At 44.3% G+C, this 20123-nt stretch overlaps 1 long non-coding RNA gene across 5 annotated transcripts in view; it reads right to left on the bottom strand.

Moving 5' to 3' along the window:
- Positions 1–2103: 2103 nt before the first annotated feature.
- The window catches only part of LOC114016255 (uncharacterized), a 196239-nt gene continuing 178219 nt past the window's right edge, over positions 2104–20123 (bottom strand). For 4 of the 5 annotated variants that reach the window (XR_008733462.1, XR_003560617.2, XR_008733461.1 and 1 more), the window contains 2 exons: positions 4138–4359; positions 2104–3943 (listed from right to left, as the gene is read on the bottom strand). This is a non-coding gene — a long non-coding RNA (uncharacterized LOC114016255). The remainder of the gene's footprint in view (positions 3944–4137; positions 4360–20123) is intronic. The other variant, XR_008733460.1, reaches the window with a different exon arrangement.

Genomic DNA, 20123 nt, shown 5'->3' on the forward strand with positions numbered 1-20123 from the left:
CTTATTTTATTTTCTTCTAAGTCATCTGTTCTGTTGGTTGACATTTTATGTCAACAGTCATGAAAGTATCTGAATAAACCCCATGGAAATGAACATTCTCTGTTTAGTTATGTGCAACACACAGTTCCTACAGCCTCCTATACCTTCACCCAACAAGATGGGTTGCACTGGATCTTCTTGTTTCATGATATAGGATGTTGTCCCTGAACCTCCCTTTCCAGACCACCAAAGAATTTCAGCTAGCCTCTTGCTCAGTGGAAAGAGACAGAGACAACTCAATGCTGCAAGCATCATACACTGCCATTGCCTTCTCCTCTGGCTGTAGCACATGGAGCTGGTTTTATTTTCAAAATCTTCTATTCAGTTTATCTCTTGGACACTTAGGAGACCACCAGTTGGTCCCTGTAGCATAAAGACTACTTAAATGAGAATGAGATATTGTTCTTCTGTAGCCTGTTAGCTACACATGAGTAAGCAAAGGCACGAAGGGCCTTAAAGGGAAGATATTTGAAGAAGGAACTTAAGCTGAAATTCTCAAGTGTATCCTAGTGCTTTCAGTAAGACACCTCATAAGCATCCATTTTATATGATCTGGAGAAAGGCTTTGGATTTTCAAACACTGGCATAAAATTAGTCTCTCCAGCCTAAGCTTTGATCTGAATTAAGATCATGGAGAACTGGTCAGCAGCAAAAATCTATAAGATCTGATTAATCAGAATTGAGTAATTGTTGATGTCCAGTTTGGACAGTGCTATCTAGCACTGTATGTTTAAAGTCTTGATGGTATATCTTTTCTGATTAGCCCTTCAAAAGAATATTCATGTAAGTTGGAGCTGCAGCGTCTCTGCTAAGTATTCTGATGACATTGTAGGTCATTATAAATACAAAATTTGCCCAAGTGAAACAAGTCCAGCTATTTAGGGTAGGTTAGAGCATCAAGTTAACGTGCCCTCTCTAACATAATTTTACAAACTTTTAGGTCAGGGAGATCCTGTTTAAATGCAAAAGCACTTTGTAACTGCAATTTGCAAAACAATGAGAGAAATATGCACAACATGGTTTGCTGATAAAGCAGAATTTTGTCAGAGTAGGACACTGTTTAGAGGTTTACCCTGGGGGCACCAGCTGTTTTCTGAAGTACTGCTAAATGACAGAAAAAGATACACTTACACACAATACACGCAAGGATAAAACCTGGAAACATTTAACTTGTAAATAATAGCACAGATACGAGAAATCTGTAAGTCCACAGATAGCACACTATGATAGAGAGATATTCACCGTCATATATGCCACTTTGTCAAGAAGGGAAATCTTCAGGAGGAAGGTATGAGACAGCAATTAATTTATCCTGTATCAATAAACAGCAACCAAAGATGCTGACATTCAGTACTTGCCTTTTTATCCTTTATTTCCTATTATTTTTTTCTCCTAATATTGCAAACAGCAACTGGGGTTTTTTTGCAACAATGTGAACTACATTTAATACTTAGATTAAATGAAATCTGGGGGCAGAGAAGTATTAAATGTAGAGATGATACGGTTTTAACAGACTGCTGGCCTTTGTCATAAGTAAGCTATCAAACTTAGACCAAACAAAATCCATCAGGAGAACAGCAGCTTTGCCAGCAGCTGTTACAAAGGGAACAGGGAATAATTTTAAGTCAAGGCCAATAACTTCTGTTGGGATTAGACAAATTCACAGATGGTGGAACCAGCAGTAGCTATGAAAAACAAGAGTCCACATCCAAACACTCAAAATATCTTTAATGAGAAAGGGAGGGTGAGCAGAAAGCAAGCCACTTGGACTTGTTTCTTTGCTTGGCCTCCGAGGTGTATCTGTTGTGGAAAGGAGGTTGCAGAAAAGGAAAGCAAGCCATGACAGCATATTAGCTACAGGCAGTATGTTGGACCCTCTTCTCCCATATCCCTCAAATATGTGGTACTAACGCTGTGAAAGGCATGCCATCCTAGATCCGAGGGCAAGGAGCCAGCAACTCAAAAGACAGAGGAAAAAATATGTACGTACCCAGGGAGGCAGAAAACATGACAAGGAAAAGGGAACAGCAATGACTTGCACCAAATTAAACAGAACCACTTGCCTCAACAGCCGTCTGGTCCGATACCATTTGTGAGTTTTGATCACATCAGCCAGGTCTCCAAGAGAGACAATTTATTTGTACAACATCAACAAATTATTCCAGGCTCCAGTTGTGTAATGCCTGGTAGAAAGCTGTAAGGAAAAGAAAACAGGAATGTATCTGGCCAATTATGCACTGAGGAGCATAGAGAAAGCAAACAAACAAAAAGCCTCTGAACCTGCAAGTGTCAACACAAACCCAAAAGACTGATAAGCTTGTTTTCATAACGTGGGGCTGTAGCGTGGTGAGCACAGGGAATGGGAGTGATTCCTACAGCGCCTGCTTGCAGGAGGTCAGTGCCTAGCATAGTGGTACAGTGCTCACCGCAAGCACGTGTGTGAAGGTAGAGCCACAGGGGTTCTGGCACTTGGATTTGTTTTCTCTTTTTTTTTTATCCACAGTGAAGCTCATGATGGCAGCCCATGGGAAGAGCCAATTACATGTCTGCCGATGGCTGCAGCAAAGCCTGTGAAATGCTGTGTCCCTTCGGCACCTCACCTCAAGGACTCCAGACGCCAGGTCAGAGAGTCTGAGGCTGAGCACACTGAGGAAAACCAGTGTGCACTGTCACAGGAGGAGACCACCACCTTCCGTACCTATCTCAAGGGCTGGAAAAAACCCAACCTGTTTTATTTTCTCTGTTTGTTCACCTGAGCACAGCTCAGCCCACTGCACCATGCAGGAGAAGCATGAGCACATCAGGACTGCTGCAGTGGAGCTGAGCATCAGCTCAAACGGTAACAGGACTGGTTCAAAACGCCAGCTTTGAAGAGACCTGCAATACAAGGTACAGCTCTGGGGGTGAAACGAGAAAGACTTTAGAGAAGCATCTTTTTGCTGCTCCTGATGAAATGAAGTGTTACTGCCCACTGAGACTCTCTCTCTGTTGTGCTCTTCAAATACAATTATTACTCCACCCTCAGCAGACTTTTGTCTTGTCTCTGGCAAGACCAGGGGCTGCTTTGCATGCTGTATCTGATCTTACATTGCCACACAACCCACAGGAATAGATCTTGTCAGACCTCGACATCCCATATAGGACGGACCAGAACTATAAAAAGCCAGTGCATTCCCCACCTCAGAGCACAGGGGAAGCCTGGAGGCTTTCCTGCAGCAGGAGAGCGTACGCTGCCAACTGTTTTCTACATTGGTTCTTTTCACACTTTCCAGTCACTCACCTCACCCTCTGTAAATACCTGCAGGGTCAAAACACTGTCCTCAGGAGTTGGAGGAGTGACCTGGACAAGTGACACAGCCAATCCAAAGCCCTTTCTTTAGAAGGAGTTGCCCCCAGCACAATCTTTTGCTCATTCAGTCTTCTTTCTCCTTCCAGCAAAATCTGCCAGAACTGACTACTTCCAATTCATTTTTTTCCTTCCTCCTCTTCTTCATTTTATTTTGTGTGTTGTCCCAGCCTCCCCTTTCAGAGGTGACTCCCTGGGGAAATTCATATCCCTTGTACTTTTTACTCTGTGCACATAATAGAACATTATCTGCATAATTTATCTTTCACTACATGTTGTCTTCCTTCTGGCTAAGTGTTTTTCTAAAATAAATATATATCCTCTTCGTGTACACTGAGAAAAAGAACCAACGCGCCTGTCCTATGTGAGAACTCCGTAACACCCAAAACCTGAACCACCAAGAATACGTTCGCCCGGTGCTTTAGCTCAAGCACAGCTGTGGAGCTGATCTTCCTCTTGCCTCCTCTCTCTGTATTTTTCAGCGTTCCATTCTTTCTGTAGATCTAATGAAACCCCCACGAGGCTGAATCCAGATAAAATTTGGAACTGAAATGCAACCTACAAAACAAGGGAATTCAATGAGATAAGACAAAAAGCCCTTTGCCTTTAATGCCTTTTATCACACCTCTGAATGGCAGGGCGTGAAATAACGGCAGACCTATGGGACTGGGAAGGGTAGGAGCACTGGTCATGGGCTAAGTAGCATGACCATAACATCCAGACCACATGTGGCAGAGATGTTGTTCCCGTACCTGCTTTCCAGAAGCACAGCTGTCAGCTAGTACTCGTTACAGCTCACAGCATGCCGGGGAGCTGACCAAGCATTTGACTATGTCTTGAAGTTAAATGTGCTGGGGCTGTTGTGGTCCAGTCAACACAATCTTCACTCAGCTTCTCTTATGTTCCTTTGAGCATGAGGACAGCATAGTGCTTTTCTGATGTTGCTGGGATTTCCAGGTATTCATAGCTGTGAGCTAGAAAATTTGAGAGAAAAATACAACAAAATAGTTTCTTTTCTATTGCAGCCTGAAGTTTCATAGCAAATCTGAATCACAGCATAGCAGGGTGAAAACATGTCCTGAATACTGGGGGAGCTAAAAATCCTCCCTCTTCATTTTACCATGTGACTACATCTATGCAATTGAAAGGGAATTTCATGTTTCCATGTTTCTTCCCATTTGCCTTCATATTGATTTTGAAAGTGCCCCAGTTTTTCTCCTTAGCACAACACTACTATGGTCCCTGGTTTGTACCATCCTTCCAATTTATCATCAGGTTCAGAGCCCAAGGTTAGAAGGTACTGTGAGGACTGAGTTGTCCATTTGCAATAAAAGGCAAATCCACGAAAAAGGTTTGGAGTTTCCTCTCAGTCCCCTCACACTTCTACTTCCTACAGATATCTTTGGATGAGCCGAATTGTCCTTGGAGATTCTAGATCTCTCCAAGGGCCACTGATGGGCTCAGTTCCTATGTACACACATGTCTGGTACCACTTCAGAAAACTGAGGGTCTCCTGCCTGACTTCTGAAAGTGCTGGGTCTCCAGAAAGCTCAATGTGGATGTCTCAGATACTCCTGGGAATCCATAGTAGCATTAGAAGCGTAGGCACCTGAATCTCTCCCTAGATGAATCTCTCCCTAGATTCAGACCTCTCTTTGTGATAGCTATGGTTGCATTGAGTGAATCTCAGGCCATGAGGCTTTTTTTAGAGGGCCACACCAGCAGGTTTGTGCCGAACCAAGAGACTCTGACTAGATGCAGGGCTGGAAGCCCTCCAGATGCTCTGCTGTCCCATCCATAGTGTCCCCATTTATGTATTTTACAGAGTCCCCTTTCTGATTTCCTTAGATGAATTTAATTTTCTTAGGAGAAGAAGGGCAATGTGAAGTTAGCTTCACTAACTCTGTATTAATCTCCTGGTGCACTGTCACAAGACTAATGGCCTAGTTTAAAAAGCATCACTGTCAGGGGGTCCTTTTTTAATAGGATTCCCACAGTGCAATAAGAGGCAACCCTTGTATCTAAAAAATGACGATATGGGAGGAGAGACTTCAATCTCAACAGATTAAATTTGGATTTTATTGAAGACCTTTAGAGCTAGGAACCTGTCATCTGTTGGAGTCAGCTGCAAAGCCCCAAAAATAGGAAATAAAAAGTCTGTCTCCTCTCTTCTTTGATAGCAATGCAAAGCTTTTCTGTGAATTTTTATGTTTCAGCAGAAAAGGTCAATCCAGACTCAAAAGCTATGGAAAACTGACCTGTTTTCATTACAGGTTCTTTGATAATCTCTGAGCCTTTGAGGCTCCTACCCAGGGAAGTGAACACAGAGAGGCAAACATGAAGCAGAGCTTGCACATGGCCACAGTGTGGGGGAGAAGCAAGTATAGTTTAACCCAAAACACACCAAAACTTTTCAAAGCTTCCCATCTCCCCTCAGCATCAGCTGTTCCTTTACAAACCTTCCTCTGAAGTCAAAGGCCACAGTCAGGGAAAGACTTCTCAGAGGAAAGAAGTTTCATCTCTGTCCTTGTTTTACCATATCCACTGTTCTCCCTTAATAACAAAGTTCCTACCTCATGTGCTCATCAGAGCTAAGACAACAGTGTAAAACATGATCCTCTGCCATCAGGGCTACTGTGAGGACTTAAACGTTGCTTGTTCTTTCTCACCATTTCTGTGGCTGTCTCATTATCACATTTATGCCAGCTTCAGAGGGGGTTCCAGCACAGGTGGCCTTCAGGCAGGTGAAGTCACACTGACCTCTCTTCTTTCATTTTCTCTGCGTTTGGGTGATAGTCTGTTGCCAGCAACAGGAGGAAGCTGTCCCTATGCTGTATCAGCACAGAAATAATTCTCCTAGCCTGGCTTTCCTTCAAAGAACTTGAAAGAATCTCCAAAAGAAAGTTGCAACAGGAAAAGATGAGAGAAGTGGTCAGCGGCCTCCCATTTGCTCAACTGGAAGCACACGTCCAGTATCAGCCATCTCGTTGCCTCTTAGGGGACACAAATATCACAATCCGCTTCCACACACTCTAATTTCAAAGTCAGGATCTGGGAGACTAGGTAATCATAGTGTAACGCTGATTCCTTGGGAACAGCTATCAGCACCCACTCAAATGTCAACACTCAAAGTAAAGACTGATGTAAGTATGGTCTCTTTATCAGTACTAGCTGTCCTAGAGATTTAATGATTTGAAGAAAGAACCCGAGTTGTAATAAAACTTAATAGCATCATCTGAAAGGCATTAGGTAAGTCTTGCCACAGGAAGAAAATAATTTCCCACCAATTTCTGTCTTAGTTTAAATCATCTTCATACGAGTATATGGTGATGATGGGAATATATCATGAGCTATAATTGAAGATAACCGATTTCTCTCCCTCAGCCTGTATCAGTAAAAGCTCAAGTTTCATGAAGTTTGGGGCACTGGACCTCAGAATAAGAAATGGAACAACTGCAGAAATTCCAAAGAAGAGAAATGTGAACCGTCAAAAATCAAAGACTATGATCCGTAAGGGAGCAACAAGGGATCTGTTGGTTCAGACTGAGAAGGAAAGAAAGTGGAGAGAGCATAAGAGCCATCAATTTTATAAAGGCTATTGGAAAGAGAAAGGAAATAATCTGTTTGCCGTGGCCAGGATGGCTAGCACAAGAAATAATGGGCTTGAGTGGCAGCAAGAGATGAGTCAGACATCAGGAAAAGCTTCCCAGCAGTGGGGGGAGTAGGGGGCCAGAATGGATCGCCTGGGGTGTGGTACAGTCTCACTGATGGAGTTTTTTAAAGAACAAACATTCCTCAGAAATTATATATACAGATAGCTGATCCTTGCTGAAGGAGGGGGGGAATGGATAAAGAAGCCTCTCTTAAAACCCTTTCCTCCCCCCTGTTTCTTCTCTCATCCTATAAATCTAGTAAAGAGACCCCAGCGCACACAAAATCCCAAGGATGTGGCCAAAGGCATCTATAACAAAGCCTCCTGCGGTGAAATTGCGGAGTCCATATAAACTCCTGCACAAGCCAGAGGGCTGCCTAGACCAACCTGCAGCATGTTGTACCCAGATGGCAGGTGAACCCCTGCCATGTTGTTTTACACTGCGTTTAAACAACGGCCCAGCTTCCAGTAACCCAGTTAGTTTCACTGATACCTCCAGAACTACCTGCGTGGTGAAGATTAGGTGTGTCCTGGCTAAACCAGAATCTAACTACAGCGCCCTGTCCCAGACCACTGAAATACGCTCCTCTGCCAACACAAAACTTGACAGTACAGAAGTTTCTATATCCTGGAGTAGCTTCATAACCCAACGCACAAGGGAACAGTCCTGCCATTATCAGATAAGGGCCCTAAATGAGAAAGTCAACGTTCTCAAGGTCCAGTGCCTGTGCCCCTTTGATTACTGCAGTATAAATATATTATTGTTTGTCAGACCGATCTTCCTCAGTCTGTTTCTTCATATCAGTGGTAGAGATAGGAGCTCTCTGGGGTCCTCTGAATGTAATTACTTTCGGCATGGGGGAAGAGATTTCCTTTCATTCAAGGGTGCTGTCGTCTGCAGCCTTAATTTAGCCACTTTTATCTATATTATGAGGAACGTGGATTCTACTATGAGTTGTGCCAAGCACATCTTGAGAGTGAACTTCTTGCAACTTATGCTTCCCCCTACAAAGGGGAAATGAGGTTTGCTTTGCCTGCTTGCCAGAAGGCAGGAGGTCCCTATGGAGTACACCCCGAGGTTTCTTGCACCAGTCACTGTGTGTCACCCTTGCTTTGCCCACTTACACTGCATGAGCATTTTTCTACTTTGCAATGGTGCTTAGGACCCCAAAACCAATTGGTGGTCGTATCAGTGTTCCAGAAACATCTGATTATATTCCTTTGCAAGGGAAATGTTTTCCCCATGCCTGCTAGGGGAATTCTCCTGTGTCTTGAAGTGCAAAGTGCCATTGTTTTTCTACAAGTGTTTCCTTGGAACTTGTCCTGTAAGAAGCCAGGACCTGCCACACACCCTGAAGTACTCATGAGACCTCTGCTGTGGAAACAGGACAGCTGGTGATCCAGGTTTCACCGTTCAGTACATGAAAGGGAATATTGCACAAGGAAGTACCAGGAAGCCAGTGGCTCTAAATATTTACAGAGTTGTGTGCTTACCCCCCCAGATAGATTCCACAGGACTGTATTTAAGGTCATAGACTTGCCACACTAATATTGGAATGAATTCTCCTTTTTACTTCATTGAAAGCCTCAGGCAAGAGAGATCAAGTTTAACCTTAGCATCATTCTGTTTCAAACAGTGTATAGTAATGCTGAATGAGCTGGAAGGAGAGGTATATATTTTATTTATTTATTTGTGTGGTATTATCAAATTTGAGGTCCAAAGACTGAAATCCTACTCTTCGCAGTACTGTGTGCACATTGGTTAATATAGATTTTCCTCTGGGAGAAAAAACACGTTGAGATATGCTATGTGGTGAAAGTAAATATTATCACGTGCAAAGCAGCAAGGAGGGGAATGAGAGAAAGAAAAGAAGAGAGAAATGAAATTATATATCCAAGGACACTCAGGAAACCCATGTCACAGCAGGGAACTGGATTCACATTTGTTCTGTTCCAGCTAAACCTTTTCTACAAGCAGCCTCCCTCAATCTGTGGTCAAAACCCCAAAGAGGGAAAAGAGAAACAAGAAGAAGAAATACTGCAGGAACTTTAACCCCACTATTGAGTACTTTTCATGGTGTGCAGGTAGTTATGCTTAGTCTTCAATAATGTATGACAGAAAGTAATGCAATTTAAATCAGGAGAGGCAGACAGCAGGGTAGGGGAGGTAGAGGTGAGTGCTGAAGCGCACAAGCTGAAGGAGATAATATTGTAAGAAAAAAAGCTGTGAGCAATAATAACAGCTTTTCTTAACAGAACTTAACTAGGTTAGAGTGACCTCTGAGAGGTGCCAGAATTTTAACAGCCAAATTCTAATGCGAAGGATTATGGATATTTCTGTATAAATTGCCCTTGTTTTACATAGACCATTTTGCTGAGCACAATGTTAATTTTGCAGCTCCGTTGGAGCAGCAGCTTATAAGAAGATAAACAGAAAATGATGCCTTTAGCGGCTGACGGATACCTTGGCTAAGAGGGATGATGAAACTATTTACATGAAGATATTAAAGGCTCGAAGGGTGCACCAGTTCTTTTAGCAGCACTGCTCTGAATGGGGTGGGGGAAGGTGGCAATAGATGGGAAAGGACGTATTGTCTTTTCTCTGATTTGTAGCTAAGAGAAGACTTTTCTTTTTCAGCTGCATGTTCTTCTCCGAATTTCCTTTCTTGTGTAATTCTGCAGCACTGACTATTGACTGAATTCTTCGCATTTGAGGTGAAATCTGGGGTGTGATCTATGATGCTGACAGAGCAAGGAAGGGGAAACTGAAGAGAGCTAAGGCTTAACATGTTCTGGGAACATAAGCCCAATTGCACTGTGGTGGCTGAAACAGGGTGAACTCATAACTCCCCACGTTTCCAACCCCTGAATCTGTGGGCTTCTTTACCCTTGTGTTTCATCCAGCCTCAGCAAAGATGATGAGGGTAGAGAAAAGGGTAAAAGGAAAGGGACATCAGGATCATGAGGTTCAAGCCTGATCCCAAGCCTGTGTCAGGACATGCACTGTCACGGGACCTAGGCCAGTCCTGAGCTGAGCGATGTACCCACTTAAGGCACAGCAGGCAGGATAGGAAGAGAAAATTGGAGTCAGAAAGCAGCGACTTCCCAAAGCACTACCCTCAAAAACTCTGCAGCCGTATCTCAACAAACTTAGGATTCAGGCTGCATCAGCCAAGGCACAGGGATAAGTGAGCAAGCAGGGCAGCTGCTTAGGACCAACCACTGGGATGTGAAGGCAGAGGAAGGAAGAGGTAATCCTTCGTGCCTGGCACAGCGCATGTCCTCCTGCCTCCCCAGCCCAAGTAGGTATAACTCCAAGGTGACCCAGCCACTAACTTTCTCCTTGACTGGTCAACTCCACTTGCCCTAAGTCCAGGTTTTAATGACCTAAAAACGTGTATATCTAAGAATTAATCATAACAAAACATTTTTTTTATTTTCAGCCATCTATTTTCCTCTCTTTATACTTGCCTACCATTAGCTCTTCTTAAATGTGAGACAAGTGACTGGCATTCATTCCAATCAAAAGTTTTGGGTTTTTTCCAAAGGGATAGTACTGTGGTGGCCACACTTGAATAGCACCAACAGATCTACCTGCCTACAAGGATAGAGCTGAATTCAGTGGATAGCAGCAAGGTAATATTAGCTCAGGTACAACCCCTCAGAACTCCACCTGGCCACGGTCATAAATTGCTGCCTCCATCACAACTTTGCCAATACCATTTCCATGCTGGCTGCACAGCAGCTTTATCGTAGTATCACGCGCATTTCACAGGAGTGCAGCAGGAATGACAGAATGGGGTTAGGACGCTAGAAAAGCCACATTATTTTTTCATCCTAGGAGTTGCAAAAGGAGGTAGAAAAGAGAAGGGCAAAGACACGAAAGGCTCAGCTCTAGGCTGCTGCTGCAACAGAGTGAAGAGAAGGAAAGACAGAAAAGGGCTGTGCTCACTCATCCACTCTAAATGTAGGAAAGTTTTTCGGAGACATTTCCCACTAGTCTTTCACTTATTATGCATCAAGGGCAGAGCTGTCTCCATTTTATTGCGCTCTGTCATTCAGAGCTGGGCTAATCATTGCTGCTGCGAATGGAGACAGCCAGCTGGGAATCTGCCTTTTCAAGTGTCCCTCATGTTTCTTATACACATGCCACTGCCCTGACTCAAGCTGTGTCTGGTGACTTTAGCAAAACTGTCTTTGCATACAAAGATCTAAAGGATACAGTGAAAAAAAGACAGGTATAGATGACAAAGGAATGAAAGAACAATTCTGCAATGTCCTGAGCTTGAGTTAAGGTATCTAGAAGTAACCTTGGCTTTGATATCCTCAGCACAACTTCAGTAACAGTGTGTAAGGAGCTCTGGGTAGAGATTGCCAGGCCAAGGAGACCACCCAGTGCCACACAGCCCTACGAGGACACAGCGGGTTGGGTTGGGTTGGAAGCAGCAAAGCCACCTTCACTTCCCCCAAGCCCAGTTCAGCAAGGTCTGCTCTCACCACTACAGCTGTTGAGACAGATCTGGGGGTAAATTTTAAATGTGGAATTTTTCAGACTGCTAGGAAGGAAGATGGGTTAGATGTCAAGTCCTGGAAAATGTTGAGCAGCCATCTGATATATTTTATCTACCCAAGCGGCAATGTCAGAGAAGAGTCTGAGGCCATCATCCTCCCATCCTTGACTTTTCCAGGCAAGGAATAAAGCCTGTTGTAAAAAATAATGCGTATTTACATTTCCAAAGAAATAAAGATAAAAATACAGACGAACTTCTTCAAGGGGAAGAGCACACCTTAGGGTTTAATTCATAGAAAGACTTTATAATTGCACAGAGGTTGATATTTGTGCTAGTCACTTGAGGGAGACAAAGAGCCACACTGAGTTTGCCTGGATTTTGTATGGTCAGCCTTCAAGGCAGAGAACCATAAAACCCTTATGGTCAGTGCAAGGTCTGGAGATATCTGTTAGCTTCTGGGTGCAAAAGAATGAATAATGAGATGGGAAAATCTACAGGGAAATAGGGAATTAATCAGAACTTGAAAGATCTCACAAGGCATTTCAGGAAGACTACCAAATGTGAGATAGCTGGTCAGCACAGCTTCAGACAATGTAGACAACAGCAAGGTTTGGGATAATTTATCTGAAAGGATCTAAACTCACTGTAAAATCTCACGAGGGAAAGAAGGCCTGAGAACACAAAGGTCATTTCAATCAGCTCAGCATGATCAAACACTCTGATGCATCTGCTCAAAACATCTGTGGTGTTTAAACACTGCTCCAGAGTCAAAATATTGAGAAACAGAAAATACCAATGTGCTGTGCACTAAAGAAACCACAAGTAATTTCCTTGGTGAGTGCTGTGATCAGATCTGTGTCATAAACCCAAGAGGAAATGGTAAAAAATTAACATAATTTCAAAAAAAAGATTGTAAGAATAATAAAGATTTTTCTCCATGGAGAAAAGCTAGAAATATTATGGCTATTGAATAGAAATCAGAAAGATGAATGAGATGGTACAGCACAGGCGTGGTGACGAACATGAAATATCATATTTGGCACTTCAGCTTTTTCACTGACATTTGAGAAAGCAGTTTGGGACAATCTGCACAATTAAAACAGAAATTACTCAGAAGACCTATAAAGAACAGACTTTTAAGTTTTTAAGCAAAAATAACCACTGGAACTCTGCGCTGTGTGATACAACCGAAGCATCCAGCTATCGCTTTCTGTAACCTAAAAAAGATATTTAATATAAGCAGCACACGTGATTCCTAACACAAGAGATGCCAGAACATTTTTATTTTATTGGATGATATTGCCTTTTTTTTTTTTTTTTTTTTTTTTGCAAGTTTCCTTCCTCTCTTTGTAAAGATGAAGTTTGGTTCGGTAACTCACAGCCACACAAAAGATCTTGGTGGAAGGTTTCATGTGAAAGAGCTGAACCACCTCTCAGCTCGGTTTCCCTCTGGAAATACCACCTCTCACCCTCAGGACTACAGAGGGAGCCTTTCTCTTGCCATTGATTAGCTTCACCATCTAAATTAGTTAGCTAACACCCAGTGCTGTGAATGCTCCCAGAAAGAAGTGAACACATTAGATGAACTTCATTCAGCCATTAAATCGGGAGGTATCTACCTCTTTCTTAGGGGTCACAAATGAGATCAATTTACCACAAACCTCTAGGGATTCTGCAGTACCAAGGTAGAGGTAGGTAAATGTTTCAGCTCTCCAGAAGTTGCTGGTCTGTTTATCACTGCAGTTTCAATGCACTTACGTGAACCAAAAATAGTTTAGCACAGTCACTGTATCCATGCTGGACTGGACATGTGTGTGTTAGCTGCGTCACTGACCATAATGATGTCCTTAGGTATGAGTGCAGTATTCATATGTTCTTCCAGCTGACATTTTATTGTAATTCTACATTAATAAAAGTACAACTGAAACATCAGTGCAGAATCCAGCTCAGCCTAATCCACTGAAGCTGAAGAAATACTGTGAAAGTCCTTCTGATACTGTGGGTTGGAGCTGGGTCAAACAGACCTGTACATCAAAGGGTTAGCACCCAATCGCACCGTCCTCTGTTACTGCAGGCAGGCAGTCCTTGAAATGATGACAAATTGGCTTGGAAATGCTGTGATGCACCTGGATGATTTTAGAAAAGTAAAAGCCTGGGGGATTCCCCTTTTCAACTGAAATGGGAAATACATTTTTATAAAAAACAGTCACGCTACTTTTCTTTTTTCATCACAGAGGTGTCTTTGGTGACAATGAAAGCGAAACATGCACAGTCCCGGGGACAGGCAGTGTCCCATAGCCAGACAATAATCAAACTGGTCTCCTGAGAGTTTAGCCAGTGGCTTCAGTGCAACGCCATAGCCAGTTTTCATCCTTTCCTTACCTCAGTCAATCCCCTCATTACCTGCGAATAGACTTGAGCTTGGTTACATTATTTTGCAAGCTCTTGGACAATCAAATAAGCAGAGATACACCATAGCCTTAAGAGTTTTCCCTGTGGCTGGTTGGGATTAGCAACTAGAGAGGAAAGAGCAAGTAAATACTAAACCAGATGATAAATTCCATATCTCACTCCTAGACATGCTAAGGAAGCATCCATTTCTTAGCTGCCACAGATCACCTTGTCCCTCAAGCAAACATACCATTTTATTTCCTAACAGAGGCATTAGTTACTTAAGGCAAATACGGGGATCAATACCAGCAAGCCTGGGAGTTCTAATACAACACTGACTGTATAACCAGGTTGTTAGCCTAGTACTCTCTCTAAATCAAGGAACAGCTCCTAGGCTTAAAATTCAAATATCCTCCTGCCCAGGTGAGTCACAACCAGAGAGGCAGCACTGGATATTTCACAGTTACTTCAAACTTTATGAAGAGTGAACAACATCCATTAACGTTTGATTTCATTGGCTCTTCTTTAGCCATATAAGACCAAAACACACTCCAATACAGAGCTGGTTTCCTCTCAGAAGCTGGTCCTCTCCCTCTCTCCACAGTACTGGATTGAGAAAAACTGCCCACAAAGTAGTATGAAGTCCCGGGCTTGCCCCCACCCACATTATTGACTTGTTTCCAACCTCTACTGCAGAAGTGCAAAACCTTCTCCTTTAGGAGAGTTACACTGGAGAAGGAGAGACTTCCCCTCTTCTTCGGAAGAGACTTCTGAACATCTAACAGGATTTATAAAGATCCACGGATACACTTACCAGGAGATGGCTTGAGGAAGGCAATAGAGACTCAGACCCCAATGAAGTCTCAACTTAGAGTTCTTTGTTCTTAGCGACAGACTCTTCACATTCATGTTTTCTGTTTTATTCATGCTGGAGACAACTTTGGAGACCACCACTCACTCATCTTTCCCCATCCCTTAGTGATAATTCACTGGGGGCCTTGACTAATGTTTTTAAAAAAAATTGCAGAATGGGAGCAGCACAAAGTCAGCTGTGACATGTGGTCCTTGGGGAGAGTTAGTCAGGAGCTGCCTGGAGAGGCTCTTTCAAGTTTGCCGAGTCTCTGAGCATAACAAGATACAGAAGAGAAGGACAGCAGTGCAAGGCCACAGGGCTCCCTACAATCTGCTGAGCCTGGGAGAAGGAAGGGCATGTTCCTTCGTTGCCTTATGGACGCCTTTCCTCTAGCGCTGGTAAAGCACTTCTGGAGCCCTACAGGGAGGTAGTGTTTTCCCTCACTGTTTCACCTCCAGCCTCTGCCCCAGAGTGTGAGCACACATGAAATACAATTTGTCAAGAACAAGCTTCTTGGGTTGATCATGCTTCTAAGATCTCACCTTTCTTTTCTTACTTAGATAAAATGCTTCCACACAGATGCCTTCACTTAACTGATGGAGCTGAACCTCTCCTCTGCTCCTGTGGCATCAGGTGAGTAATGAACTGCACTCCCTCGCCAGGCAAAGTAACCACCTCAGGAAACTCTAATCAGACACAGGAAAGCTCAAGAGGATAAAAACAGGTGTGAAAAAATATATGCAATGTGCACAATTTCGGCCACTCCTGAGGCAGGGATTGCTGCACAGACCCCTCCCCACCTGCCTGCAGGTTCCCCATCTCCCATTTGCCAGAGACAAGAAGAGGAACTTGTGTTCAGCTGTTCCCTCTATGCAGAGATTAATTCATTGACAAGGCTCCTAGGAATGTGCCAGCTCGTTAATTACCGTAAGAAATGTGTCAGCAAGAAGTAGGCAAGGTGACTGCTGAAAATGGTCAGAGCAAATCATCTATTAGTGCTTGCTACCCTGGCCATTACATGCCAAAAACCCAACCAGTAACACCTGGCAGACATTTCTTGACTATGAAATGCCACAAATTGCACAGTTTACTAATATAAAGCACTCATGTAAATCAGTGTTAAGGGAGAAGATTAAAAGGAAATTGGCCCCACAAGCTAGTAGGTCCTGTTGTTCCAAAGATGAAATTATTAGGTTACTTCCTACGGGCACAACGGAGTCCTGGGAGTATGATGGGTCTCCTAGCAGCAGGAGGTGGCATGGAAAAATCCCAGCTGCTTTGACATGCCACCTCATCTGTGTTTCTATCTGGCTGGTGGGAGAGAATTCATCTTCAGTAGAAGCTGCTTCTGTTATTAACAGGCAGGGTTGTTGGAAGGATGTCCCATAGCAAACCCACTGGGACATAAGGCAGAGAGAGACCGGGCTCAGCAGGCTGAGATCCTAAATGCAACGTCTGCTTACACCAGCAAGTACTTGACTCACAACCCTGTGCTGTCTACGCAGGCAGAGAGATGGCCACAGCCCATTTCAGATCTCACAGCTGGTAGCTCTGCCTGGTGCCTCCCTCAGAGAGGGAACGTGACCACCGGGAAGCCTCTGATTTGCTATTAAAATTCATCATTCTTCTTGAAATGCCAACACTGGGATAATGCGCCTGGGATTAGACCTAGGAAATCCATCAAGGCCAATACTTAGTCACACTCAAGTGCTTTTATGCCACAGTTGCTATGAGGAGCGGCTTCAAAAACAGCCCCATAAGAAGATCGGGAGGGCAGGGGGCCTCCCGACTGCTGTGCAATTGAAGGCAGGGCTCTTCCCAGACAGAGCCCATGCATTTTCAGTAAAGGGGCATTTGAATGTCAGGCAGTGGGAAGCAAAGTCTTGTCAATGCATCAAAGGTTTTGCTTCTGTTGGCTCAGGGGGAATTAAAGGAATGGAGAGAAGAGGCTGGAGAAACTTAAGGTTGTTTCAACTCGCACAGAGCTCAGAAGAGCTCTGGGGTATCTGTAAGAACAAAAAGGAAGATCCGTGTTACAACTTCTCTCTTTTCATGCCTGTCACAGGGCTGGTGAATTCATACCTCAAGAGGAAAGTGCTAAGCTATGAGCTATGGAGTATCTTGCCACATTACCGACCATCTACCCATAACTCTTTCCAATCATCACACTGGATCATAGGGGGTGGCCTTGCCTTTGTCCCATAAGCAGCCCACATCCTTCCAGGCTTTTCATTTGATAGATTTTAATTTTATTCTCCCCCCTCACCCAGTCTTGTCCAGTCTTTCTGCAGGCTGTAGGGCTAGGAAATGTTATTTTTATCATCTGATATAAAAGGGATATGACAAGCCTGTGCTGTAAAATGCCGAGTATCAAACCATAAGGAATTCCACAAATAACTGTTCAGATGTCCAGAGCGGGGAGGCAGGATATGGATGGCTCCCAAGCGCACATCTAAGTCCACCAGCACTACAGAGAAAATGTGGCTCTGTCCAAGCTTGCAAGGTTTCCCGAGGTCCTTGCACAGGCTGAGAGCAAGACCTGCCAGAGGGCAGATAGGCAATGCCACCACCTGAAACCTTTGTCAGAGGTCTTGCAGAGAACCACTGGCTCTGGGTGACAGCATTAGTTGTGTCACACACCTGGAGCGATTGCCTTGAAGAGGAGAGATTGCCTTGAAGAGATCAGCATTTGCTGGTGGAAAGCACAAAATGGGTGACCTGGCTTCCCCTAAGGGATGTCTAGTGAGGTGTGGGAAGAAATTAGTAAAGAAAATCTGTGAGAGAATCCCCTGGCAGTGATGAGGCAGGAACGGGCTGATGCTGAGCAGCTGGAGGAGGTTTGGTACAGACCAGGGAGAAAGCGGAGAAGCCCGATGTGCTGGAGGAAAGAGGAGGAGCTGCTCTCCAGAGAAGAGGGGAGACGGTGGGATGGGAGACTGAAGAGACATTGGAGGAGGGGGAAGGTGGAAAGGAACCCAGAAATGGAGGCTAGCAATTCAGTCAAAATGGGTTAGACGGGGACAAAGGCAGCTGGGAAGGACTTAAATAACATGAGATTAAGAAATGCATGGGAGAGCTGATCAGTGTTAAGGGATATGAGAAAGCACAGTCATCTGGTTCCTGCTGATGGCTTTCAGAGGAGCAGAGTCTGAATAGTTTGAGGAGAGGGATAGCCACAAAGCAGAACAGAGGCATATAAAAACACCAGAAAAAAACAGGGGGGGTGTTAGACCTCCTGAATACCCACTGGGATCATCTGACAGCAAGCTTAGAAACAGCACGGTTTGAAAAGCACATGAACTCAGCGATGCTGTGAGACCCAGCTGCACGCAGGGCTGCAGGCACTGGACACATTTGTGGGTGGTACTAAATGGGGTACAAACACTGCGCAGGAGTTTCTTACATTTCAGTCTCTGTTTAGCAACATGGTCCTGGGCCAGCTGGACTTAGCTGTGAGCCAGCACAGCAGACAGAGAGCACTAAATAAGAGAGACAGCTCCATCGCTGGGGACATGCCACCACCCTGAGGGGGGGCTCTGAGTGGCCCTGGTACACGACTCACTCCCCCGGGGCAGCCGAGCACTGTGACTCCTTGCATGGGCCAGACATTGCCATGACCCTGGTGGGCTAACCATCACGTGGCCACTACATCGCTTGTCATATACTGAGAAAAAGGTAATTGAGAGGTCCGAGTTGTGCAGTGAGCAGATGACAGAGAAATAGAAAGTGTTGGCTCAATTCCTTGATCTCTTCTGGGCTGGGAATCAACTCATATGCCAGTTTGGTCAGGCAAGAGCAACCACGTTGCTGCACCCTGGCTCCTTCCAGCCTACATGTCTGTTTGCTTTTCCCTGCCATTCTTTAGCATTTGCTAACAGGTTCTTGCACTGCAGGTCCTGTGAAATGGGCCGGAGCAGATCCTCACTTTGAGAGACCAGGTCCAGGACCATGGCCTTCACACAGCATGAGTGTGGCTGCCAGATACACCCCTTCATCAGGGATCTAGGCTGCTTCTGGCCACGTCACCACACAGAGGAGAGGGGAAAATGCCTCTGAACGGGGTAGCAGGTAGTCTGACTGTAGGCTTGTTTACGAATGCGTGCATTAGCTCAGAAACCAGTGCAACCACAGAAACCATCACCCAAAGCAGGAGCACAGATGGTGCTGAAGTCCTCCTAAGATGCTGAAGAAACAGACGTTTAACTACAGACTAAGAATAACTTCAGGTCTTTGAAGTGCTACGAACACCATGGGTTATCCCGATCGAGTTACTTTCCCTGCTAACTGTCCAGCCAGGTGTGTAAATAGTTAAATCACTTTATAAAAGAGTTCACAATTTTAGCGCTGCCAAGGAAACCTACGGAAGAAAACAGCCAACACAAGCAGAAGCCAAATCTGCAGACCAATTAATAACTCTCCTTCTTATCATTGCTACCTCCATTTTCTACAGGCCCTGCAGAAACAGGCACTTCTGAAGGGGCCAGGCAGCCCCCCAGCCCAGCGGGCTGCCTCTGCTGCTGCTTCAAACGCAGATCACATCCCGTAGGTCACATCCCGCAGGTCACGTCCCGGGAGCAGCCTCCTTCCTCCCAGGCCCCTGAGCCCACAGTGTCCCACTGCTCACACACAGGCACAGAGGCTTATTTTTCCCCTTATTCCTGACAAACAAAAAGAGAAAAGCTGGGAGAAAAAAGAGAAGAAAAAAGAAGAAAAGATGAACAAGAAGAACTACTCTGAGCAATGGGGGTTAATCTGACTCAAAGCCTAAATCCATGTTAGTAGTTAATCCAGTTAGTAAGGCTTTCATTGGGAGCTTTGAGAAATCCTTTAACCTCTCACTGTAAACCAGGAGCAGCTTAACAGCTCAATGTTCATGAGAAAAGCCTGTCGATAATGCTGCTAAGCAGGTATTTAGCAGGATTTAAGAAACAAGCATGTGACAACTCTTCTTTAATGAAGCAATTGGGCTTCTCTCCAGGAACCAAGTGGTCACTATTTCTTGTAGTCTTGCCTGTGATCTGCTGTTCAAGTTTGCAAAGAAGATGGTCTCTGTCAGCTTGGAAAGTATTCTTTCCTGGGGAAAGTGCAGTAAAAGACAGATATTGCTAGTGGTTTTTATAAATCTTATGGATTCTTTGTGCTAAAAGATCTTCTATGATGCAGATTGCAGTAGTCAAAAAATTAAATTAACTTCCCTGCAATTCTTTTTTCATTTCAGAGGTGTCTATAGTGTTTGAAGAAAAACAAGCTGACACACAACTTTAACGTTTAAGGCTTTTTACTCCAGCCTGAGCCTAGCAGGATCGACAGCAAACCAAGTCTTTTTACCAT

The sequence above is a fragment of the Falco cherrug genome, chromosome 8, assembly GCF_023634085.1.
Source record: "Falco cherrug isolate bFalChe1 chromosome 8, bFalChe1.pri, whole genome shotgun sequence".
Lineage (NCBI taxonomy): Eukaryota > Metazoa > Chordata > Aves > Falconiformes > Falconidae > Falco > Falco cherrug.